The 27,424-nt window shown below is 43.4% G+C and overlaps 1 long non-coding RNA gene across 2 annotated transcripts in view; it reads right to left on the bottom strand.

Moving 5' to 3' along the window:
- Nucleotides 1-13,597: 13,597 nt before the first annotated feature.
- The window catches only part of LOC136792890 (uncharacterized), a 73,813-nt gene continuing 59,986 nt past the window's right edge, over nt 13,598-27,424 (bottom strand). For both annotated transcript variants that reach the window (XR_010837466.1, XR_010837467.1), the window contains 2 exons: nt 18,828-18,941; nt 13,598-13,865 (listed from right to left, as the gene is read on the bottom strand). This is a non-coding gene — a long non-coding RNA (uncharacterized lncRNA). The remainder of the gene's footprint in view (nt 13,866-18,827; nt 18,942-27,424) is intronic.

The following is a 27,424-nucleotide window of genomic DNA, read 5'->3' on the forward strand; positions in this document are numbered from 1 at the left end:
TGTGGGCAGCTCTCCACTCTTGGCTTCTCAGCAGGAAACTAGAATAATCACATTCCATGTTAAAGCATTCCTTGAAACCAAAAAAAACCCCATAAAAATTGATTACTGTTTAGCTCTTACTGTTGAAATTGGAGTCCTAAATTAGGCAACAGTTCACACCTATCATTATTAATTTATGTTTAATTCACCTTGAGTTAAAACATGTTTTACTGAGTGTCTTAAATGAATGGACTAAGCCAGTTGATAAATATTATCGGGGAAGCAAGGCCTTTTTAAACAGAGTGTAGGAAAGCTCCAAAGGAATGCTGACTATTTAAAAAGAATTCAGCCAATAATTTTAATTACAACGCTTATTAATTCATAAGTATTTGCTTAATCAGTGCCACCAGATGTCAGTATACTCTGTATGATTAGCACTGAGTTCTCAAAACCAGCCAGAGTTTTCATTCCAGTTAATGAAAATGATGTAGTGGCCAAATAATTAAGGCTCTCTAGAGGATTATAAATGCTATTCCTCAAAGTTGCTTATGTTATGGTTGAGGCCCCTCAGTTTAGAAACAAATTCCCAACTTCCCAATAAATCTTGGCACTGAGGTTCTTGAAAGTAAGAACGCCATTCTCTGAAATTGACGCATGGTCTTCGAGCTCAAACAGCATGTTGAAGAACATAAACTTAAGCACAGCTTAAGCTGGGCCAGCTCTAGACCTGTACTTCGGTGTTTTTTTCTAGCCTATTGACCTGACTTTTGCATTTGGGGCAATGTCTTATTGACATTTGATGTTTAAACCAAAGGGTTATCAGCTAGATAAGGGGCATTTTATTAACGGAGGAATAATTTTTACTGAATTCCTAGATATACACTAGGACTTTTTACCTGTGTTATCTTATTGAAACAATAAAAAATTGAGAAAGAAAGAAAGTTTAAAATGCCCTGGGGACTTCCCTGGTGGTGCAGTGGTTAAGAATCCGCCTGCCAATGCAGGGGACAGGGGTTTGAGCCCTGGTCCAGGAAGCCATGGAGCAACTAAGCCCATGCGCCACATCTACTGAGCCTGCGCTCTAGAGCCCATGAACCACAACTACTGAGCCCATGTGCCACAACTACTGAAAGCCGTGCGCCTAGAGCCTGTGCTCTGCAACAAGAGAAGCCACCGCAGTGAGAAGCCTGAACACCGCAACAAGGAGTAGTCCCCAGTCACCGCAACTAGAGAAAGCCCGCACGCAGCAATGAAGACCCAATGCAGCCACAAATAAATAAATAAATAATAAAATAAAATGCCTGAAAGCTTATTGTGTGTTTCTTTTTGACAACATGAAAGACTTAAAATGAGTTCTCAAGCCTTTCGGCATTTTCATTTCAGTTAACAAAAGTGATGTCGTGGTCAAAAAATTAACTAAAACTGGCAAAATCTTACATTTTTAGGTTATTATTAAGCAACGACTGGTTGATTCTTTAACTGGATAAATCTGGAAAGCATTTAAGGAACTAGTAAGGATAAAATTTTAAATGCTATTTAACAGTATGCCTTTGTGAGATATCTGTGCATTTTGTTAACTGTAAGCTTTAGAAATACTCAAAGGCCCTGGCACTTTACTACGTTTTCAGAAAAAAAAAAAAAAGAGAGAATTTTGCATAAACAAAGTCCATGTTGGAACTTCACACTATGAAGTCTTAGTGTGGGAGGGTCCAGGGCATGGTCCCTAGGGACAGCATGGTAAGGTAGCTCCAGGCTTCTTGCTGCATAATGAAGAATGCACAATTTTTTTTTTTTCTTCAGTACGTGGGCCTCTCACTGTCGTGGCCTCTCCCGTTGCGGAGCACAGGCTCCGGACGCGCAGGCTCAGCGGCCATGGCTCACGGGCCCAGCCGCTCCGCGGCATGTGGGATCTTCCCAGACCGGGGCACAAACCCGTATCCCCTGAATTGGCAGGCGGATTCTCAACCACTGCGCCACCAGGGAAGCCCCCTAATTCTTTTTAAAATAAATTTATTTATTTATGTATTTATTTTTCGCTGTGTTGGGTCTTCATTGCTACGTGCTGGCTTTCTCTAGTTGTGGCGAGCGGGGGCTACTCTTCATTGCAGTGTGCGGGCCTCTCATTGCGGTGACTTCTCTTGTCGCGGAGCACGGGCTCTAGGCACAAGGGCTTGAGTAGTTGTGGCTCGCGGGCTCTAGGGCGCAGGCTCAGTGGTCGTGGTGCATGGGCTTAGTTGCTCCGTGGCATGTGGGATCTTCCCAGACCAGGGATAGAACCTGTGTCCCTTGCATTGGCAGGTGGATTCTTAACCACTGTGCCACCAGGGAAGTCCCTTCTTAATTCTTAATAATCGTAGTTTTATTGTAAACTAATTTATTTTACCCACTAAAACTGGTTTCTAGGCATTAACTAATCTTAACTAATCTTCCTAATAGATCATTAGACAAGTAGGTAGCAGGTATAATTCATCTTTTAAAGCTGGAAAAAGAAAACAGGAGGAAGTGGAAGGCATTTTACACACATTGTCTCGTTTATTCTTCACAAAACCGTATGAGGGAAGGTAACCCTCTCCATGTGACAAACAAGGAAACTGGTTCAGAGAAGTTAATTAACATGCCCAAGGTCACTGTAGAGCCAGGATTTAAATCCAGATCTGTCTGGTTCCAGAAACCATGCTCTCTGTCCAGTCCAAGATGTCTCTGATTAAGTTACTTTTCCAAAATGACATGAGGAAGGATAATAGAATTGGACACGAAACTCACTGCCAATGCACTGGATTATGTTTGAACAGGATCTTCACAATAAAGTCCAACAGTATAACTTTTAGCACTAACCAACAACATCCTAAATTTTTCTCTCTCTTGTACTACTAGTCCTGATTTATTCCACATTCTCAATATCTTAACTAAATTACAGGTTTGCTTTTCTCTTGCAGTCTGTAAACACCCTGAGAAGGACAGTCCATAGATCCCCAAGGAAATAAAATATAAAGAATCCCAGCAAGGAATACTGTTCAAATGTGGTTTTAAATGCAGATATGTACGATCAGCAGGCTTCTGCCTGCTCGTGAACTTCAAATGGGGCAGGAAGAGGGAACATGGACTCAGAACCCTCATGCTGGCTCCAAATGTCCTGTTCTCATCCTGTAGCTCATCTTTCCCCCGTTTCTCAAATGTGCAGGAGATGAGGCTTTACTCTGGTTAATCTCTCTGCAGATCCTTTGGTTATGAATGACCCAAAGCCTGGTCATAGTCCTAGAATCACTCTGGAGGGCCTTTCTGTAGCAAAGTGGCTCTTCCCAAGCTTGGCTGCAGAGCTGCTGTCAGAGGGCACCCTGAGTAGAGCCAGAGATTTTTAAATACTGCACATCTTCTGCTTTGTTTTTTAGGGTAAACATACCTCTGTGTGCAGGTAAAGGAAAAACTAACCAATTGACATTTCATTGACCCAAAAAGGGCAAGCTCTGAAACCTTCATGAAACAAAAAGAATCTAGGCTAGAAAGAAAAGACTGACTTTTGCAAAGATTTGCACTGACAATATAGTTTATGTATTTAAAAAATTTTTTTAACATCCTCAATATAGGAGTCTGAAACCTATCAAATAATTTTCACCATACGCCTGTTTTTCTTAATCATATCATAATATTTCAAAGTAAATTGGCTAGTTGTCTTACTTCCAACGGTTCTGATACAATGAAAAAAGAGCTTCTCTCTTTCTTTTTTATTTTTGGAAAGTGTTTTTATCAAGTTTGTACTCACCATGACATCGTGGACAAGATTCCTTCTTCTGGCTCTCCACTGTCATAGCACTAGTTCATGATCTCAACATTAATCATAAAATAATAGAACTAATTGTAATAGTTATAACTTATTGATTAATTTGTATGGGCCATTACTCTGATGAGAACCTCATATACATTATTTAATTTAATCCTCACAAAAGTAAGAGAAAAAATAAGGTTAACACTGAGGGCTTACTGTGTGTGATGGATAAATTTATTTTTATTTATTTATTTTTTAAACATCTTTATTGGAGTATAATTGCTTCATAATGGTGTGTTAGTTTCTGCATTATAACAAAGTGAATCAGCTATAAATATACATATATCCCCATATCTCTTCCCTCTTGCGTCTCCCTCCCACCCTCCCTGTCCCATCCTTCTAGGTGGTCACAAAACACCAAGCTGATCTCCCTGTGCTATGCGGCTGCTTCCCACTAGCTATCTAATTTACATTTGGTAGTGTATATATGTCCATGCCACTCTCTCACCTCATCCCAGGTTACCCTTCTCCCCACACCGTGTCCTCAAGTCCATTCTGTACATCTACGCCTTTATTCTGTCCTGTCCCTAGGTTCTTCATAACTTTTTTTTTTTTTTTTAGAATCCATATATATGTGTTAGCATACGGTATTTGTTTTTCTCTTTCAGACTTACTTCACTATGTATGACAGACTATAGGTCCATATATCTCACTACAAATAACTCAATTTCATTTCTTTTTATGGCTGAGTAATATTCCATAGTATATATGTGCCACATCTTCTTTTTCTTTTTTAAACATCTTTATTGGAGTATAATTGCTTTACAATGGTGTGTTAGTTTCTGCATTATAACAAAGTGAATCAGCTATAAATATACATATATCCCCATATCTCTTCCCTCTTGTGTCTCTCTCCCTCCCACCCTCCCTATCTCACCCCTCTAGGTGGTCACAAAGCACTGAGCTGATCTCCCTGTGCTATGCGGCTGCTTCCCACTAGCTATCTACTTTATATTTGGTAGTGTATATATGTCCATGCCACTCTCTCACTTTGTCCCAGCTTACCCTTCCACCTCCCCGTATCCTCAAGTCCATTCTCTAGTAGGTCTGCGTTTTTATTCCCGTCTTGCCTCTAGGTTCTTTTTTTTTTTTTTTGCAGTATGCGGGCCTCTCACTGTTGTGGCCTCTCCCATTGCGGAGCACAGGCTCCGGAAGCACAGGCTCAGCGGCCATGGCTCACGGGCCCAGCCGCTCTGCGGCACGTGGGATCTTCCCAGACCGGGGCACGAACCCGTGTCCCCTGCATCGGCAGGCGGATTCTCAACCACTGCGCCACCAGGGAAGCCCACCTCTAGGTTCTTCATGACCATTTTCTTTCTTTCTTTATTTTGGATTCCATATACATGTGTTAGCATATGGTATTTGTTTTTCTCTTTCTGACTTACTTCACTCTGTATGACAGACTCGAGGTCCATCCACCTCACTACAAATAACTTAATTTCGTTTCTTTTTATGGATGAGTAATATTCCATTTTATATATATGCCACATCTTCTTTATCCATTCATCTGTCGATGGACAGATCGATGTCCTGGCGATTGTAAATAGAGCTGCAATGAACATTGTGGGACATGACTCTTTTTGAATTATGGTTTTCTCAGGGTACACGCCCAGCAGTGAGATGGCTGGGTCGTATGGTAGTTCTATTTTTAGTTTTTTAAGGAACCTTTCCATAGTGTTCTCCATAGTGGCTGTATCAATTTACATTCTCACCAACAGTGCAAGAGGGTTCCCTTTCTCCACACCACACCTAAATAAACAAGCATTTATTGTTTGTAGATTTTTGATGATGGCCATTCTGACCAGTGTGAGGTGAGGTGTATGATCCTTTTAATGTGCTGTTGGATTCTGTTTGCTAGTATTTTGTTGAGGATTTTTGTATCTATGTTCATCAGTGATATTGGCCTGTAGTTTTCTTTCTTTGTGACATCTTTGTCTGGTTTTGTTATCAGGGTGATGGTGGCCTCGTAGAATGAGTTTGGGAGTGTTCCTCCCTCTGCTATATTTTGGAAGAGTTTGAGAAGGATAGGTGTTAGCTTTCTCTAAATGTGTGATAGAATTCACCTGTGAAGCCATCTGATCCTGGGTTTTTGTTTGCTGGAAGATTTTTAATCACAGTCTCAATTTCAGTGCTTGTGATTGGTCTGTTCATATTTTCTATTTCTTCCTGGTTCAGGAAGAAGGCAGGTTGTGCGTTTCTAAGAATTTGTCCATTTCTTCCAGGTTGTCCATTTTATTGGAGTTGCTTGCAGTAATCTCTCATAATCATTTGTATTTCTGCAGTGTCTGTTGTTACTTTTCCTTTTTCATTTCTAATTCTATTGATTTGAGTCTTCTCCCTTTTTTCTTGATGAGTCTGGCTAATGGTTTATCAATTTTGTTTATCTTCTCAAAGAAGCAGCTTTTAGTTTTATTGATCTTTGTTACTGTTTCCTTCATTTCTTTTTCATTTATTTCTGATCTGGTCTTTATGGTTTCTTTCCTTCTGCTAACTTTGCACTTTTTTTGTTCTTTCTCTAATTGCTTTAGGTGTAAGGTTAGGTTGTTTATTTGAGATTTCTTGTTTCTTGAGGTAGGATTGTATTGTTATAAACTTCCCTCTTAGAACTGATTTTGCTGCATACATAGGTTTTGGGTTGTTGTGTTTTCATTGTCACTTGTTTCTAGGTATTTTTGGATTTCCTCTTTGATTTCTTCAGTGATCTCTTGGTTATTAAGTAGTGTGTTGTTTAGCCTCCATGTGTTTGTGTTTTTCACAGATTTCTTTCCTGTAATTGATATCTAGTCTCATAGTTTTGTGGTCAGAAAAGATACTTGATATGATTTCAATTTTCTTAAATTTACCAAGGCTTGATTTGTGACTCAAGATATGATCTATCCTGGAGAATGTTCTGTGAGCACATGAGAAGAAAGTGTATTCTGTCATTTTTGGATGGAATGTCCTATAAATATCAATGAAGTCCATCTTGTTTAATATGTCATTTAAAACTTGTGTTTCCTTATTTATCTTCACTTGGATGATCTGTCCATTGGTGAAAGTAGGGTGTTAAAGTCCCCTACTATGATTGTGTTACTGTCAACTTCCTCTTTATAGCTGTTAGCATTTGCCTTATGTATTGAGGTGCTCCTATGCTGGGTGCATAAATATTTACAATTATTATATCTTCTTCTTGGATTGATCCCTTGATCATTATGTAGTGTCCTTCTTTGTCTCTTGTAATAGTGTTTATTTTAAAGTCTATTTTGTCTGATATGAGAATTGTTACTCCAGCTTTCTTTTGATTTCCATTTGCATGGAATATCTTTTTCCGTCCCCTCACTTTCAGTCTGTATGTGTTCCTAAGTTTGAAGTGGGTCTCTTGTAGACAGCATATATACGGATCTTGTTTTTGTATCCATTCAGCCAGTCTATGTCTTTTGGTTGGAGCATTTAATCCACTTACATTTCAAGTAATTATCAGTATGTATGTTCCTATTACCATTTTCTTAATTGTTTTGGCTTTGTTATTGTAGATCTTTTCCTTTTCTTGTGTCTCCTGCCTAGAGAAGTTCCTTTAGCATTTGTTGTAAAGCTGGTTTGGTGGTGCTGAATTCTCTTAGCTTTTGCTTGTCTCTAAAGGTTTTAATTTCTCCATCGAATCTGAATGAGATCCTTGCTGGGTAGAGTAATCTTGGTTGTAGGTTTTTCCCTTTCATCACTTTAAATATGTCCTGCCTCTACCTTCTGGCTTGCAGAGTTTCTGCTGAAAGATCAGCTGTTAACCTTATGGGGATTCCCTTGTATGTTATTTGTTGTTTTTCCCTTGCTGCTTTTAATATTTTTTCTTTGTATTTAATTCTTGATAGTTGGATTAATATGTGTCTTGGTATGTTTCTCCTTGGATTTATCTTGTATGGGATCCCTGCACTTCCTGGACTTGATTAACTATTTTCTTTCCCATACTAGGAAAGTTTTCAACTATAATCTCATCAATATTTTCTCAGTCCCTTTGTTTTTCTTTTTCTTCTGGGACCCACATAATTTGAATGTTGGTGCTTTTAATGTTGTCCCAGAGGTCTCTGAGACTGTCCTCAATTCTTTTCATTCTTTTTTCTTTATTCTGTTCTGCATTACTTATTTCCACGATTTTATCTTCCAGGTCACTTATCCATTCTTCTGCCTCAGTTATTCTGCTATTGATTCCTTTTAGAGAATTTTTAATTTCATTTATTGTGTTGTTCATCATTGTTTGTTTGCTCTTTAGTTCTTCTGTGTCCTTGTTAAACGTTTCTTGTATTTTCTCCATTCTATTTCCAAGATTTTGGATCATCTTTACTATCATTACTCTGAATTCTTTTCAGGTAGACTGCCTATTTCCTCTTCAGTTTTTTGGTCTGGTGGGTATTTACCTTGCTCCTTCAACTGCTGTTCCTCTATCTCCTCATTTTGCTTAACTTACTGTGTTTGGGGCCTCCTTTTCACAGGCTGCAGGTTTGTAGTTCCCGTTGTTTTTGGTGTCTGCCCCCCGAGGCTAAGGTTGGTTCAGTGGGTTGTGTAGGCTTCCTGGTAGAGGGCACTGGTGCCTGTGTTCTGGAGGATAAGGCTGGAACTTGTCTTTCTGGTGGGCAGGACTGCACCCGGTGGTGTGTTTTGGGGTGTCTGTAACCTTATTATGATTTTAGGCAGCCTCTTTACTATTGAGTGGGGTTGTGTTCCTGTCTTGCTAGTTGTTTGGCATAGGGTGTCCAGCACTGTAGCCTGCTGGTTGTTGAGTGGAGTTGAGTCTTAGCATTGAGATGGAGATCTCTGGGAGAGCTTTCACTGTTTAATATTAAGTGGAGCCGGGAAGTCTCTGGTGGACCAATGTCCTGAATTCGGCTCTCCTACCTCAGAGGTACAGGCCTGACACCCTGCCAGAGCACCAAGACCCTGTCAGCCACATGGCTCAGAACTAAACGGAGAAAAAAAGAAAGAAAGATAGAAAAAAAATATAATAAAGTTATTAAAATAAAAAATAATTATTAAAAATAAAAAAATTAAAAAGTAATAAAAAAAAGAAAGGAAGGAAGAGAGCAACCAAAGCAAAAAACAAGTCCACCAATGATAACACCAAGTGCTAAAAACTAACTGTACTAAAACAAAACAAAACAAAACAGACAGACAGAACCCTAGGACAAACGGTAAAAGCGAAGCTATACAGTCAACATCACACAAAGTAGCATATACATACACACTCACAAAAAGAGAAAAAGGAAAAAAATGTATATATCATTGCTCCCAAACTCCACCACCTCAATTTTGGGATGATTCGTTGTCTATTCAGGTATTCCACAGATGCAGGGTACATCAAGTTGATTGTGGAGATTTAATCCGCTGCTCCTAAGGCCGCTGGGAGAGATTTTCCTTTCTCTTCTTTGTTCGCACAGCTCCTGGGGCTCAGCTTTGGATTTGGCCCCGCCTCTGCGTGTAGGTCGCCTGAGGGCATCTGTTCTTTGCTCAGACAGGACGGGGTTAAAGGAGCAGCTCACTGGGGGGCTCTGGCTCAGGCCGGGGGGAGGGAGGGGTACGGATGCGGGGCGAGCCTGCGGCGGCAGAGGCCACGTTGCACCAGCCTGAGGCGCCATGTGTTCTCCCGGGGAAGTTGTCCCTGGATCCCGGGACCCTGGCAGTGACGGGCTGAACAGACTCCCAGGAGGGGAGGTGTGGAGAGTGAGCTGTGCTCGCACACAGGCTTCTTGGTGGCTGCAGCAGCAGCCTTAACATCTCATGCCCGTCTCTGCTGTCTGCGCTGATAGCCGCGGCTCGCACCCATCTCTGGAGCTCATTTAGGTGGTGTTCTGAATCCCCTCTCCTCCTGCACCCTGAAACAATGGTCTCTTGCCTCTTTGGCAGTTCCAAACTTTTGCTGACTCCCTCCCGGCTAGCTGTGGTGCACTAGCCCCCTTCAGGCTGTGTTCACGCAGCCAACCGCAGTCCTCTTGCTGGGATCTGACCTCCAAAGCCCGAGCCTCAGCTCCCAGCCCACGCCCGCCCCAGCGGGTGAGCAGACAAGCCTCTCAGGCTGGTGAGTCCTGGTCGGCACCGATCCTCTGTGCAGGAATCTCTCCGCTTTGCCCTCTGCAACCCTGTGGCTGCGCTCTCCTCCGTGGCTCTGAAGCTCCCCCCTCTCCGCCCCTCCCTCGTCTTCCCCAGTGAAGGGGCTTCTAGTGTGTAGAAACCTTTCCTCCTTCACAGCTCCCTCCCACTGGTGCAGGTCCCGTCCCTATTCTTTTATCTCTGTTTTTTCTTTTTTCTTTTGCCCTACCCAGGTACGTGGGGAGTTTCTCGCCTTTTGGGAAGTCTGAGGTTTTCTGCCAGCGTTCAGTGGGTGTTCTGTAGGAACTGTTCCACATGTAGACGTATTTCTCATGTATTTGTGGGGAGGAAGGTGATCTCCACATCTCACTCCTCTGCCATCTTGAAGGTCTCCCAATGGATAATTTTATGTGTCAACTTGACTGGCCTATGGGAGGCCCAGCTCTCTGGTTAAACATTATTTCTGGGTGTATCTGGGAGAGTGTTTCTGGAAGAGATTAGCATTTGAATTGTTGGACAGCGTAATGCAGATTGTCCTCCCCATGTGGGTGGGCATATCATCCAGTCCATTGAGGACCTGAATAGACCAGAAAGGCAGAAGAAAGTTGAATTTACTCTATATCTGACTGAGCTAGACATCAATCTTTTCTTCCCTCAGCACTCCTGGTTCTTAGGCCTTTAGGTCCAGACTGGAATCTACACCATTTTCTCTCTGGCTTGGCTCTCAGGCCTTCCAACTGTACCCCTGGCTTTCCTGGGTCCCCAGATTGCAGACAGAAGGTTGTGGGACTTCTCAGCCTCCATAACTGAATGAGCCAATACCTTTAATAAATCTCTTTCTAGTTCTGTTGTGTGGTCTGTTCTGTTTTCCTGAAGAAGAAATCTGCCTAATCCACTATATATCAAACATTTTTCTAACTGTTTTATGTATATTAACTCATTAATCCTCTTTAGTTATATATGGTAGATTTTTATCCATTTTACCTTATTGAAAGACTATTATACTTACATTATAGTTGAGTATGGATACCATCTGCCAGGCTCAGATAGATTCAACATCTTGGCCCAGTTTCACATCTGGACTGTGACATTAATTTTCAAAGTGGTGGCAATTTCCTCTCTTGCCAATCCATCCTTCAGAGATATCAGGGTTAAAATTTTCTTTTCCTTAAATCCTTCATTGGTTTATCACTGCCATTAGTACGAATTCCAAATTACTTAGCATGGCATTGCAAGTCCACAAACGTTTGGGTGACCTTGATTCAATTTCTACCATTCCCTCTGGGCTGAAGCCACGTTATGTGGCATCTCTCAGCTCCACTGTATCCTTTGGTGCCTATGGGCGTGTGCATGTGCTACTTGGGTCACTTCTCCTCATCTCTACCTGCCGTTACCACTCATTCTTAGGACCCCATTTTTCATTTGAATTACTGCAGCCAGCTCTCATCTGGTCTTCCTGCCTCTATTTCTTATCCCCTTCAATTCATTTGCTACTTGGTGGCCAGACTAATCCTTCTAAAATGCAAAGACAAACATGGCATGTCCATGCTTAAGGCCTCAATAATTTCTCATTGTCAGAGGAATAAAGTCCACATTCCTTCAAAGTGCCCTTCAAGATCTTGTCCCAGTTTATCTCTCCAGGCTCATCAATAACTATCCTCCTAAATGGACCCTTTCTTCCCAGACATTTGCACAGAAGGGCCTCTTTGCTAAACTATTCTGCTGTGTCCTCGCACGGCCAATGCCTCAACCTTCATGTCTCTGTTGGGATGTCATCTCCTCTAGCACACCATCCTCTACTCTTGCCCCTACCCAATGCCCTCCAGGCTGGAAGCATACTGTGCCATCAGTGAACAATAGCACACTATGCTAATTACTTACTAATTATGCTAATGACTTACTTTTGTTCCTGTCCCACTGTATGGTCACACCTGGTTCTCATCAGCTTCTACCACTGGACTCTACCTAACTGGCAGGACTGTCATCTTATTCACTATCACTGACCCAATGCCTGCCACTTAATAGGAACTCAATCAGTATCAGCGAGCAGATGAACAAGTGAATGGCTGTCTGGTTGCCTGCCCTGTCTTCACTCCCTGATGAAATCCCTGCTTTCCTTGTTTGGCTCCAACTTCAGTTCTTCTCTAAAGCTGGCCCTTCTCTGTCCCCTCTGTGTAATTAGCATGCCCTTCTCCATGCCCTCCTGAAAATGTGCTACAAATATGGTATTGCTAAATTGTAAGCTCCTTGAGGGTAGGGATTATATTTTCGCCCACTTTAAGCTTAGTCTCTGGCACAGGACCTAGCGCTTAGTGGATTGTCAGTAAATTTTTGTCAGATGGAATCCTGTATTCATTTGTTGCCTCTCCATTCACATCAGTTGAGAGTTTTCATTAGCATTGCATCGTGAAAAATGAAAAAAGAATAGAGGATACAGGGCTTCCCTGGTGGCGCAGTGGTTGAGAATCCGCCTGCCGATGCAGGGGACACGGGTTCGTGCCCCGGTCCGGGAAGATCCCACATGCCGCGGAGCGGCTGGGCCCGTGAGCCATGGCCGCTGAGCCTGCGCGTCCGGAGCCTGCGCTCTGCAATGGGAGAGGCCACAACAGTGAGAGGCCCGCGTACCACAAAAAAAAAAAAAAAAAAAAAGAATAGAGGATACAAACAGAAGAAAATTAAGGAAGGATATAGCATTGTGATGAAACAATGCACACCCCCAGGCAAATTAACACCCAGCGCTCTGTTCCTGGGGCTTTCCACTCCCTTGGCACCTGGGGCACCTTGACTTTTGCCTCTACCTTCTCTCCACTGACTCTTCTTCAGTGCATCTGCAGCCCAACCCAGGCTCAGCCACTTAGAACACACATCGTGTTTTTTTCTACCATATTAACACTCATTGCTGAGCAGAAACTATGTGCAAGTGGATGGCAAGTACTCAGAGGGCTAAACCTTGATGTCTTCTGACACATCAGTCTGGGGCTTAACCATTCAAGGAGGTTTCTCCTCAAAAAGAACCAGGTCAGGACTTCCCTGGTGGCGCAGTGGTTAAGAATCCACCTGCCAATACAGGGGACACGGGTTCGAGCACTGGTCCAGGAAGATCCCACCTGCCGAGGAACAGCTAAGCCTGTGCGCCACAACTCCTGAGCCTGCGCTCTAGAGCCCGTGCTCCGCAACATGAGAAGCCACCACAATGGGAAGCCTGTGCACTGCTTTGAAGAGTAGCCTCCGCTCTCCATAACTAGAAAAAGACTGCGCGTAGCAACAGAGACCCAATGCAGCCAAAAATAAATAAATAATTTATAAAAAAAAAGAAAAAAAAGAACCAGATTACTCCTTTACCTTGACCTTGTGTTCAGTCTAATCTACACCTTCCATTCAGCAGGAAATCCCCTTTCCTTGGCCACCCAAATGTCAGCCTGGATACTGTCCCACCCGAGAGTCCTCCTTCCACATATTTATAATACTGCTTCTGTCCTCTTGAGAATTCCCCTCAGTAGATGCATTTTCTTTCTTTCTTTTTTTTTTTTTTTTTTTTTTGCGGTACGCGGGCCTCTCACTGTTGTGGCCTCTCCCGTTGTGGAGCACAGGCTCCGGACGCGCAGGCTCAGTGGCCATGGCTCACAGGCCCAGCCGCTCCGCGGCATGTGGGATCTTCCCGGACCGGGGCATGAACCCGTGTCCCCTGCATCGGCAGGCGGATTCTCAACCACTGCGCCACCAGGGAAGCCCAGTAGATGCATTTTCTAATTGCTGTTTCTGGGAGTTCTTCCACCCTCACTAGTTATTTGAGTTTGCCTCAGAACTCAGTTTGTATAAGTAACTTCCTTCTTCTCTTTATTCCTATGCCCACTGGTCCACTGTTCCAGTTCTTCTGCAGATGGTTGTTCAAGCCTCTCCATCCATCTCCCCCTCAGTTTACCTCAACCAGCATTTACAGAGGGTCCACCATTCGTCAGGCACTGAGGATAAATAAATACGACACAGTGCTTATCTTCGGAGGAGCTATCTGAAACACACAGAAAAAAAATAATTACAACACAGAACAGACATGTGATAATGGAAGTTTGTATGGGACTGTCTTAGTTTGCATTCTCCTAAGATGTAGATCTTGTGACAGAGATTTGGGTGCCATTCATTTATTTGAGAGGTGATCCAAGGAAGTACAACGAAGGCATGAGAGAGTAAAACAGAGAAAGAGGAAGAGCCAATCAAGAGTGTATTAATAAGTGGGTAAAGGCTGTGGGTAACAGGGGCTCGGACCTACCAGGAACCATCAGAGACATGGTGGAGAACATCCCCCCAAATGGTTTCTTTGTAAAATAAGGAATGAATTCCCACCCCTCAATGGTTAAAGGTTGCTTCTGAGGTATGCTTCCCCCACCACTCTTGCCTACCACGTGTGGGGATGACATGCTCTCGTGGTCAGAGAAAGTCCTCATGTCAAGAGACACAGCGTGCTGAGAAATGAAGTCATACACAGGTACAGGAATTGTCTACTGAATCTCCAGGTGGCTTCTGGGGTTGTCCCAGGGAATAAGAGCGAGGTGTCAACAACACCTGCTACACGGACACAGAAAGTGTTTGTGGGGGGAAGGGTATTATAGGTCAGCAGAATATTCATAGAGGTGCTATCATAGCAAGGTTTTGAAGGTGAAAAGCTCTCCAGGTGAACAAGTAGGGAAAGTGCTTCAGAGCAGCAAGAGATTGCGAGGGCTTGGGCATGTGAATTAGCATGCTCATGTGGGTATCTGGGTACAGATGAGTCGCTGTGGGGTGGAGGTAAAGAGACAGGGGCGAGGTAAGATCGGCGAGACTTGATAAACATTTGCATTACATCTTTTCAATGCTAAGAGACAAAAATCCACAACAAAATGATGAGAAGATTTTGTCAGCATTGGCTATGTGACGTGGTTGTATGTTGCGGGGAGAATTGGGTGGAGAGGCAAGAAGGTCCAAGCATAGATGGAGGATATCCTCCAGGCTTGTGGAACATAGCTTAAACACTCTAAAAATACATTTCAGGGCTTCCCTGGTGGCGCAGTGGTTGAGAGTCCGCCTGCCGATGCAGGGGACGCGGGTTCGTGACCCGGTCCGGGAAGATCCCACGTGCCGCGGAGCGGCTGGGCCCGTGAGCCGTGGCCGCTGAGCCTGTGCGTCCGGAGCCTGTGCTCCGCAACGGGAGAGGCCACAAGAGTGAGAGGCCCGCGTACTGAAAAAAAAAAACAAAAAACATTTCAACTTCTGGCGTCTTGTTTGCCTTTGGTTTGTTTACTCACTGTAACGGAGGGAGAGACTTCCTGTTCCTGAACTTCTCAATTTTACTCTGGTCATTAGCAAAGTCATGTGGAATAAAGATCTCAAGGAAAATGTGGCAGTTTCATCTCTTATGAGGAAGTGTAATATGGGGCTGAAGGAGAACTGAGCCGGGGTTATTGACAGAAGAAATATGACCCTCTCGGGGGAAAATAGAACAATATGGATTGGGATATTCTTACTTCAAACATACACCACCGTGTTTAAATAAATAAATAACCCAGAAATACCTACCATGGGGGAAAGCACAATTAGCAAATTGTGATGATTATATTCCCCCCGTGTATTTCATCTCTGTCTGAGGCATTTGACTCTCTTGAGTAGTTCACATAAGCAACGCTTTTGCTCGGCCCCATGAGCCGCCACTAAGCCTCAGCAGTAACCTTTGGTGATCTTCTTTCTCTATAATATTGTGTTTTACTCCATCAGCAAAGAAAAGTAAAAAAAAACAAAAGCCAACGCCATAAACAAAGGGTATTTTGGGGTTGTTCTTGTTTATTTAATTTCCTTTTTAAAAAACAAAACAAAACTGGAGGCAGGGAAGGGAAAGGCGGGTGAGAGTATTTAAAGGCTAATTATAGCATAAAATTCATCCAAGAGCTCTGTTCCGGCCTCTGTCAAAGTCCCAGCTTTGTCCTTACGTGTGAGTCAGAGCTGCCCAGGGGTCAAGCTTGTGACTACGAAACACCATTACTGCGTTTGATTGTTTTTGTGGAATTTTGGAATGTAGTTAGTGTCGATCCCACTCTCTAATACAGGGCAGGGTTTCTCAATCTCAGCACTACTGACATTTGGGGCCAGATAATTATTTGCTGTGGGGTCTGTCCTTGCATTGCAGGATGTTTAGCAGCATTCTTGGCCTCCATCTGATAGACAGATGCCAGTAGACCATCCCTCTCTGAAGATGTGACAACCAAAAATGTCTCCAGACATTGCCAAATGTCCTTTGGGGGGCAAAATCGCCCCTGTTTCAGAACCACTGACGAAGGGTCACAAAATCACTTCTCTGGAAGCAAATATTACACAAAATCTCTCTAAGTGGCTTGTTCAATTTTTTTTTTTCTCAAAAGAATAAAAGAAACAGGTCTTCACCTTTCCCCGCTTTGGTCTGTTGTTGCTTTTCTAGTTCTGGTCTCTTTTTATTGCCTGAAAATAACATTCCCCTATAATACTTTGTCCTTATTTGATTTTCTCAGTCCTCTCAGGCAGACTGTGGCTGCCAAACAAAATCCAGAAACCCGTGGCTTGGGAACCTTAAGCAAGCTGATAATCAAACATTTTGAGACATGAAAAGGGAAAAAAGAATTTTTTCATGCTTTTTCTATTAAAAATGCTGTGTTGTGAATGATGTTATTTTTAGTTTCCAGAAAAATTATCAAGGTTTTCATCTCCTCGAAGACAGAAACCTTTGAGTATAATTGCATATCTTTTCGGAATGCTCGGCACATAGCAGATGCTTAATAAATCTATTGATAGAATAATTAACTGATTGATTAAGATTGATCTACTAGTAGTTTGACTTCTACTAGCCCCAGTCATAAGGGACCCAGAAATAAGCAGACCTTTAAGTGAGTCACTAGTGAGGAAATAAGTATCCCCCAAATCCACATCCTCTTCTCAGTTTGAATGTGTTCAGGAAATATTTAGTGAGGGCTTGGTGCGGTAGGGCTGGGACACAGAGGTGAAAAAATTCAAGCGGTCTCTCTCTTTTTTTTTTTTGCGGTACGCGGGCCTCTCACTGTTGTGGCCTCTCCGGTTGCGGAGCATAAACTCCGGACGCGCTGGCTCAGCGGCCATGGCTCACGGGCCCAGCTGCTCCGCGGCACGTGGGATCTTCCCGGACCGGGGCACGAACCCGCGTCCCCTGCATCGGCAGGCGAACTCTCAACCACTGCGCCACCAGGGAAGCCCCAGGGAAGCCCCCTCAGTGGCCATTTTTGAGGAACTTAAAGACACTTAAAAACACATACAGGGGCTTAACGAGTACTGTGGATGCACAGTAGAGGGGCATCAATCTGGCCTTTGCCGGGAGATAGGAGCAGGGTCAGCAAGCGGACACCTGAGCTGAGTGTCAGGGGACAGTCAGAGTTGCTCACGCGAAGAGGGGGGAACAGTGGAGGGGCGCGGTGGCAGCAAGGGCATCCAGGCAGAGGGGTAGCATGAACAAACACACAGAAGCAAGTGATCTGATATTACTGAAACTGGGGATGATGGGATATGAGTACGGAGAGATGGACGGGCAGGCCGCGGAGTGGGAGCTTTCTGCCGCATGGGGAGCAGTGAAGGGTTTTACAAAGGGTAAGGCAGCCTGATTTGTGTTTTGCTTCAGCATGAAGCGCGGGTTTAAAGCACAGAGGCCGCATGAGAGAATACTGTGACAGTTGAGGGCAGAGGTGGTTAGGGCCTTCTCCAGGTAATGAAAGGAGGAAAGGCACAAAGTCGAGAATCGGAACAGAATGTCTCAGAATAGGCTGAAATACAAGTGGCAACCCTCTGAGCAAGGGAGAGTCCAAGGGTGGTTGGGTGGCCTTTGAGAGATGTGTCAGACCTGTAGAGATGTGAAAAGTATTTCTCCCTCACCTCTGTGCTACTCCTGTTTAGATTTTTGTGACTTTTTAGGTAGAGAGGGTCAGCTGTTTTGCAGATATTCCTAATAGAGGCCTTTGTGTTTTTAAAGCTCTAGGCTCATCAAAGAACTAAAGTTGGTTGTCAAAGAGGGAGAAGATTGTTTCCCCAAAGGGTGATGTCACAGCAATGAGAAGGAAAAGGAGATTCAGAGGTTGAAAGAAATGGTGGCCTGGGTTTCTCAGGCTCAGTGCCTTAGCTGGCAGAGGGCAGGAGGGGAATGGCCTAAGTGGGCAAATAGTATTTGACGTGCTTAGAGCCCACAAATTCGGAAGTACTAGTGAAATTCAGGGCAATGCTAAAATCTGGAGTGCAGGTGAAGGTACTTGGAATTCAGGAGACCAAGAACCCAAAAAGGCTGGTATTGTGTTGGATGGGACACCCACAAAGCCATTGAAATGTCCTAAAGTACAGCAGGAATTTAGTCCACCCCTAAGATTTGTGCAGCTTTGTCAAGAGTGCAGATGGTGGTGCCTTCCTTCTCTTCCCAACCCAGCCTGTTCCGTTCCCAGATGGAGTTAGGGTGGGGGGGTGTGCTCTCATAGTTGTGTGACCTCAGCCTGTGCATCCAAGCTCCACCCACACCCTTCTAACCACAGCAGCGCTGTCCACCGTCTAGAGAGAAGAGGCCCTTGAAGTGGGTTCAAGGCCTTTTGAGCATGGACCCCCAGGGTCCTAGGTACCCGGAACATGGACTTGAAAGAGGGAGTATGGACTCCCTATGGGACTCTTCCCTTGGCTCCTTGGATTCCTTGCCCCATGGGAAGGGAGATGGCCGTAGGAAGGTCACAGCAGGGTCCTCTAAAAGAGGGGCTCCAGGGCAGGAGCCCTGGTGGGCTGGGTCTAAGGGTAGTAACGGCAGGGATTTGGATGAAGAAAAAGGCTATGGGTCAGGGCCTTGGTCTTCCTTGAGTGTTTCTGGGTGTGTTTTGGGGAGGTGGGTGGCAGTGATGACACATAGAAGGTGAAGAAGAAAAACTATCCTTCACCCAACTCTATTGCCTTAGAATCAAATGAAATATAAACATACTATTCCAGCAGATTGATTTTCTCATTTTCTCTGGTAACCTTTAGCTCCTGCAGAGTTCAAAGCCAAGCAAGCAGAGTGGGAGATGCTGGGAGATGACATGCTGAGAAGTGGTAGCTGGCAATAAAAAAGGAGACAAAAGAATCCCCGATTAGAAAAACACATTAATTGGGGGTCATTTAGTGCCAGGGAAAGCTCCTCGGGACACAGCTCCATTACAGCGTGGAACAATGATGAATGTACTTTTAGAAGTTTCCATTTTGGGGAAGAAGCATTTGTTTTCAGTTGTTTAAAAAAATGCATCAATTTAGAGCTCCTATTCTCCAACAATTCAGGGTAAGTTGGGTATTGCTGCAGTTCCCATTTAATCTGAGACTTTCTGTCCTCTGGCTCAAAATGGCCTGAGCAAGTTTTGTCATTGCCCTTTTCCTCCCCTTCTCCCTCCTGGAGGATTCCACGCAGAGCTGCATCATAGGGCCCGCTTCAGGGTCAGGCAGCATAAAGTCAGCTCAACTCATCTAAGCCTGAAAATGAAGTGACAATTCTGTTGTTAAGCCCTAATCCACAGCCACATCATTAAATTGGTCATCACAGCCTCAGATGGGACTTTTAATTCTCTTGCAACAACTGGCAAACGGCAGAAGTAGACGCACCCACTCAACTAGTGCAGCTTCAGCAGGGGCAGGGAAAAGAATGAGCATCGTGGACCATCGCAAAGAAGGTCCAGCCGCCCCCCCTTCTCCCCAGCTCTCAGCCCTGGAACATCTGGGCTTCCATGGTGGGGGGTTCGGCGCTGCTCTCCAGGAGCAGGGTCGTAGCATGGCTCCAAGAGATCCATGGGTTTGGGAGAGCCCTCATGTGGCCTTGAAGAGCTTGTCTCATCTCAAGGCAGATTCCCACCCTTCCTCTGCTCTCAAGTCCTCTCCTTTGAAGGTCAGAGTGAAGATGACAGCCCCACCTCATGGCAACTCAATGCTTAGCCTCTTTCCCCTGAAGAAAAAGGCATGGGTGGGCCAGCCTGACGCCTCGACCATTGTTTATAGTATAGCTTTGAAGGACAGGGGTTCCAAGTGCCAAAAAACTGACTTGCAAACAAACGAGTAAGATGGGGCTATCTCGTTTGTACATGTGCAGGCATTTTGTGCCTACTTCTCCCCATCACTTCTCTGCAGAATCAGCAGTCCAGCCTCTGGGGCAAGTCGTGTTCTGAATGGGTGGGTGAGATATGATGATGTTGATGATGATTGTGGGAGGAAAAGAAGAGCTAACATTCTTTATAGCCCAACTCTGCAGTCCCGGTGCTTGAGAACAATCATGCCATGTAGTGTCTATGACGATTCTGTGAGGTAGGGATTACTAACCCCCTTTTAGAGATAAGGAAACTGGGCTGGGATTCTTTAACTTTCCTGAGGTCACAAAGGTGAGAGGTCAAAGAGCCAGGATTCTAACCCAGCCCACGCTCTTACACTTTGTACCTTGTGCGCTCAGCTTCCCTCAGTTTTCCTAGGACTTAGTTCTGATCTTGTCCCTTGATTCTAAAACCTAAGCTCTGTCTTGTTCCCTATGACCAGTCTCCTTGTTTTAGGCCCCATTTCTGGTCACTGCATCCTTTTCTAGTTCCCCTGCATGGAGTGCCTGTCATACCCAGAACCTCAATTTCTCTACGACAAAATATGTGCCTTGATCTTTCCAGTACTGCTCATGAGCCCCAGCCTACTGGGTGGGTGCCCCAGTACCTTCTAGGTTTGTAGATAATTATCACTTTCTCGTTGCTCCTAGTGGACCATCCTGTTGTGAAACCACACTGCCTCTCTCTGACCTCCCTACTCTTCTCTATTCTAGGCCCAATTGTAAGCTTTTGATCATCTCTGATCACTGCTAATAGCTCATCAAATTTTCCCATCTGTCCCCTAGGTTTAAACCACTCCAGATGACACTGAAGCATTTATAAGGGGACTACAAGCAAAACTGGATTTTCCTAAAGGGGTGCCAGGGAGCTTAGACCACACACTCAGCTTCTACAACAAGCAAGGTCAGTCCCTAGTACTCCCTTGGAGGTCTGCCCTTTGAAAGCCCTGCCCATCCACTGGGGTGGCAATTCATGATTTTGCCCAGCTTTAGTCCCCTTCTCACCACTACCACTGACCCCAGGGGCTCGTTTGGAAGCTTTCTCAAGTGTACTTTCCATAATTGATTAAATATATAAAGGAGGAGAGCTTTATTCATTAGTAATTCTCCCCTGGACTTACACACACAAAAAACATTCAGAGTAAGCAAAGAATATAATTCCCAGAGGTCCTGCCGGCTTCCCCCAGGCAACAAGGGAAGACCAGGGAGTAAGGAGCCACAGGTCTCCCAGCTTTCCAGCAGCCTGGAGGTGTGGTAACCCCTGTGGCAATTTCTGGTGAGGCAGCAGGGCAGAGAATAATGATAGCGGAGAAAATCATGTATGATGACCTGCAGGATGGATGTCAGGGAAAGTTTTGGAGAAGACTGAGTGAGTTAGAGGCTATGGAATAGCTGTGGAGTGAGAGAATTAGAGATGAGTGAAAATTTTATGGTACACTGTGTTGCCTAGGATTCGAAATTGGATCCCCATCTTTGAGCGATACAATAAAGACTAGTGTGATTTTAAAATTGTTTTAAGTTTCTGAAGTGCATTTTCTTTGAATGTGAGTTTGAAAAGAGACGGGGCCGTGTGGGACCCTAGAACCATAAAACCCCCATTTGGACATTGTTTCAGGCCACTGAAGAGAGCACAATTGTTTTGCAAATCATCTGACAAGTCCTTAGAAAGGCCCTGTTTACATCTGGAGATAAAGTTTGCCCTAATTACTCCATATTTTCCAGTGCCACATTCCCCTTCATCTGGGAATACAGCCCATTTCCTTCCTTGGCTCCCCATAGCTCTGGAGCCACGGACTCCAAATGAGACACGGACAGTTACCTGTAGCAAACACTCCGAGAAACCCCACAAAGTCAGTCTGCCAGGAAAGCCCAATAGCCCAGAAACAGAAAGATTGGGCAACATGCTCAGCATAGTTTAGGCATCCTCACTGCTCAGTGTCTTTTATCCCTTTGGCAAACAGTCTGGGTTTGTTTTCAGAAGTGGGATAGACAAGCTCAACTGGGAAAGGCAACATGGCCAGAGCAGGAGAACGTGAATGGGAGGTTTGGGACTCATCAATTTCTGACCCTGTGCTGCTAATCCTATCACACATATTAGTGAAATATAGGGTAGGAAAATATAGGGTAGTTGAAATCCTGAATTGCATCTCCAAGGTCATCACAGGAGGCATACCATAAAAGATCTATCAGATATTTTGAGATCCTCAGAAGCACAGAATGTTAGAACTGAGAGTCCTAGGTATCAGTGAGAATGTGGAAATAGGCCATTTTAATTTAAAACAGAACAAAATATTGTAAGTTACTGAGCCTGAAGTAAGAGATCTATATATATTGGATCTAGAAATACATACCCAAACTACTGCAGGTCCTCTTGACTCTCATAATGGAAAAATGACATCATATTTATTGAGTAGAAGTAAATAAAGCAGCTCTTCAAATACTAACACCATTCCTTTACCCTCAGCACCTACACTGACTGCACTGGATAACCTCCTAATGCTTTTCTCCATTTCTTCTTAGTAGGAATCCTTTCCTGGTTTTGGTCTGTCTAGGGCTTTGCCGATGGGGAAGAAACTCTTTCAAAATGTCATATGCCAGATACAGAATCTTTGGGAAATGGTGGTGGTCACAGCAGAGCTTTTCAATCTGTTTGAACCCTCTCATTAATACAGTACAAATACATAGCAAAACTGAAAACACATGGACACAAAACTAGGTGACAACCCAAAATGCAAGCAGATAAAGGCAAACCAACAGCAGCCACAAAACTGCACGGTATCAAGGGTCTGCACAAGTGGAAGAGGAAAGAAGCAACTTGGCAGGGTTTGATGGGCCCAAGAACAAATACCCAGCAGGTACACACTGGAAAGCAGAGTGAGCCAATTTGAGAATGGCAGATGAAACTGGGAGGGCATTGCTTCTTCCAACACAAGTGAATAAAAAGGGGCCCTAGTAAGAATGACTGAAGAGGCTGGATCCATCTAACCCTTTGAACTCTCAAAACTAACCCAGAGCTCCCTTCTAGGACAGGGCCACACAGTTCGGAGAAACTTGTGGGAATGGAATCAAAATTGGTCAGGACATGGGTAATAAGAAAGGATGAAAGAAAAAGTCCAATCTGGCATGGAGGGAAAGAACAGAGCCTGCAAGTGTCAGAAAAGAAGCTCATGTATTTATTAGCTCTACACAACAACATAGGATGGCACTCTGAGAGGTTAGAAAAGTTTTCCCGAACCTCATTTCCTACCTCATTCTACATGCCTAGGAAAACTGATGTCACATAATGAGCAACAGTCAAAACCCATACAAAGTTACTATTTAAAAACAGAAGTCAATGAGAATAACATTCCTATAAACAATGAAAAACACACCAGAAAGATGTGTCCACAAAAACATATCAAAATTACAACTTATTACTTCAAAATGAACCAAAAGACATTAGGAAGATAATTTAAGACTTGATAGAACAACAAAAATCAGAAATAGAAAAACTCAGAAATGAGCTTACAGAACTCAGGAACGATGTTAAAAAAAACAAACTTTCTTTCAGAAATGAATACTAGGACTTCCCTGGTGGCGCAGTGGTTAAGAATCCACCTGCCAATGCAGGGGACATGGGTTCGAGCCCTGGTCCGGGAAGATCCCACATGCCATGGAGCAACTAAGCCCGTGAGCCACAACTACTGAGCCTGCGCTCTAGAGCCTGCAAGCCACAACTACTGAGCCCACGAGCCACAGCTACTGAAGCTTGTGCGCCTAGAGCCCATGCTCTGCAACAAGAGAAGCCACTGCAATGAGAAGCCCGCGCACCGCAACAAAGAGTAGCCCCTGCTCGCCGCAACTAGAGAAGGCCTGCGCGCAGCAACGAAGATCCAATGCAGCCAAAAATAAAAAATTTTTTTAAAAAAGAAATGAATACTAAACTATAAAGCTGAGAGCAAAAAAACACAACAGATAATGTCTTAAGAAAGGTAGACACGAGAAAGAGGAAAAAATTGAAAATCAGAAAGAAGTGAAGAATGGAATAAAAAGAATTTGAGAAAAAAGAACAAATATTGAAGATAGGCAAAATAAATCCAACATACAGATAACAGAAATTCCTGAAGATGAAAATTAGAACAACGGAACAGAAAAAATACTAGCGTGCATAATTCTGGAACTATTTCTGAAAAAAAAAAAAAGGTTGAAAAGCACATCACTCTTCCGCTTCAGGTCAAGATGGAATAACAGAGGCTGGATTTACTCTCCAATATGGAAAAGCCAAAGAAAAACTGGGCAAAATATATGAAACTGTGGTTTCAAGACACTGGACATCAAGCAATGAAGGACAGTGACCCCTGAGACTTGGGAAACAATCAAAGTAAGCCTTATGATTGCTTCAACTTGCTGCCTTATCAGAGTTTCCAGGTTTTGGTGCAGAGATGGGAAACCAAGGAGGAGTCTGGCAGATTCCTCAAGTTGAGGAGACAAACCTATGAGCCTAGGGAGACCAAAAGGAACTAGAGTTAGCAGAACAGAACACTGAGAAGAGAGCAGCACAGAAAAAGAACTCTAGAGATCTGAAGAGGGCCCTCTTAGGATTCAGCAATTCCACTTCTGGTATATATCCAAAAGAACTGAAAACAGGATCTCAAAGAGATATTTGTACATCCATTTTCATAGCAGCGTTATTAACAATAGCCAAAGGATGAAAGGAACCCAAGTGTCATGACAAGTTGAATGGATAAACAAAATCTTGGTATACACATACAGTGGAATATTATTTAGCCTTAAAAAGAAAGGAGGACTTCCCTGGTGGCGCAGTGGTTAAGAATCCACCTGCCAATGCAGGGGACACAGGTTTGAGCCCTGGTTTGGGAAGATCCCACATGCCGCTAAGCAACTAAGCCTGTGCGTCACAGCAACTGAGCCTGCAAGCCACGACTATTGAAGCCCTTGAGCCTAGAGCCTGTGCTCCGCAATAAAGAGAAGCCATCGCAATGAGAAGCCCGCACACCGCACCAAAGAGTAGCCCCCGTTCGCCACAGCTAGAGAAAGTCTGCGTGCAGCAATGAAGACCCAATGCAGCCAAAAATTAAAAAGATAAGTAAATAAAAAAGAAATGAAATTCTGACACCTGCTACAGTATGGATGAACTTTGAGGACATTACGATAAGTGAAATAAGCCAGTCACAAAAAGACAAGTGCTATATGATTCCACTTAGATGAGGTACCTAGAGCAGTCAAATTCATAGAGACAGAAAGTAGAATGATAGTTGCTAGGGGCTAGGGGGACAGGAGAATGGGAAGTTGTTTTATAGGAATAAAGTTTCAGTTTTGCAAGATGAAAAAAGTTCTGGAGATTAGTTGCACAGCAATGTGTATGTACTTAACACTACTGAACTGTACACTTAAAAATAGTTAAAATAGTAAATTTTGTGTTATATATATTTTACCACAATTAAAAATAAAAATATCTAAAGTTAGAGGTGGTAAATTAATATCATGCAAAGTAGATTTCAGAGCAAATGATATTACCAGGGATAAGCAAGTTTATTTTATAACAAAGTGCCCAATTCATCAGGAGGAAGAAAGCATACCATGTACCTGGGAACACTGACTTGAATGACCAACTCCACAGTACATTTTAACAAAATCATATGACTTTAAAGAAATAGAAAAAAATATTTTGGGCATCTCGTAAAAAGAGCACATGGCATAAAAGAGAAAAAATTAAATTATCATCAGACTTTGATAGTGACACTGTATGCCAGAACAAAATGGTGTTACATGCTTCAGTTACTCAAGGAAAGAAAATGTGAGCCAAGAATACATTCAACAAAACTGGCTTTCTAGTGTAAAGGGAGGGTACAGACATACTGTTACCAACACGTGACAATTTAGGGAAACTGGTCCCCTAGGCTTTCCTTAAGAAGTCTACTGGGGAATAAACTTTGAACAATCAAAATAGCTAGAGAAACACTTGTGGGGAGCATTAAATATATAACTACTTGGCACAGTAAGACTAGATGAGGGCTAAGAAGGAGAGTAAGTATATAATAGCTCCATGCTCTGATCATGTAGATATAGTGTAACTATTTTTTAAATTGGGGGGATGGAGCAATCATATGCACATTAAAAAAATGTTTTGGGGGACTTCCCTGGTGGCGTAGTGGATAGGAATCCGCCTGCCAATACAGGAGACACAGGTTCAAGCCCTGGTCTGGGAAGATCCCACATGCCTTGGAGCAACTAAGCCTGTGTGCCGCAACTACTGAGTGTGCGCTCTAGAGCCAGTGAGCCACAAATACTGAGCCCTCATGCCGCAACTACTGAAGCCTGCGTGCCTAGAGCTTATGCTCCGCAACAAGAGAAGCCCACTTACTGCAACGAAGAGCAGGCCCAGCTTGCTGCAACTAGAGAGAGCCAGCACGCAGAAATGAAGACCCAGTGCAGCCCAAAATAAATTTATTTAAAAAAAATGTTTTGGGTCATTGCAGTGATGGTAGGATTGGTATTGTTACTCTGAGATGGTTATGCATGCAATATGGGATAAAACAAATAAGTAATCGTGGAATATTCTAAATTCTATCATCCTCTGTGTGCTTGAGAACCAGGACTCTTGGCATGGAATAAAGGAGATAAAGATTTAAGAGGTTAATAAAAGCTCTGTAATCATATATGTGTGTGTGTGTGTGTGTGTGTGTATGCTTCGTATATGTTCCCTCCCTCACCCCCAGCACTCTGTCCACTGAAAATGTCTAGAAACAACGATCAACACGGTAGCAATGGCATCCTTAACACCCGGACGGCTTTCTAAATGCTATTTCTTACTCAAAAGAAACAGAGCTACTTAGACAAATGACTGACTCCAAATATAAGACAGGAAATATACAAGGTGAACAACCTGTCAGACCAGTTAGCAGGAAACAGGAAGCAAAGGGTTATGTCAAAAGGACTCAGGAGCCAACTTGAAGAGAATCCCACCAATGAAAGACAGGACAATGAGAAATAATTTTAGTATATTGAAATCCATTACATATGTTTAAACCCACAATTCCATAATGATATTTAAGTTAAAAAAAAAGAATTAGTCATCTACAGAGGAGGCAGGCTTTTTATTTATCTTGCTTTTCCTATTTGAACTGTACCTTTGGCTAACCAAATAGTAGATGAGGGCAAGAGTTTCTTTATAAAAGTATTCCAACTGGTAAGTGAAAACAAATTATTAGAACTAAAATATCACCAATTTGCACCTCCTAGTGAATTAACAAATATAGGTAAAAGTAGGTATAGAGGCCATAGGGACCAGGAGGAGAGGTATGGGAAAGACAGACATTTGTTGTTCTGTAGGCAGACAGAAATTACAGTGACTACAGTCCTCTCCAAGTCTAGATCAGTTTGATGCAAAGTGGTGAAACATCAAGGTGATTCTCTTTCCCTTCCCTCTCCTGGAAACTCTCTGACATTAATTACAATAATTATAATGATCA

This window comes from Kogia breviceps, chromosome 17, assembly GCF_026419965.1.
Source record: "Kogia breviceps isolate mKogBre1 chromosome 17, mKogBre1 haplotype 1, whole genome shotgun sequence".
Classification (NCBI taxonomy): Eukaryota; Metazoa; Chordata; class Mammalia; order Artiodactyla; family Physeteridae; genus Kogia; species Kogia breviceps.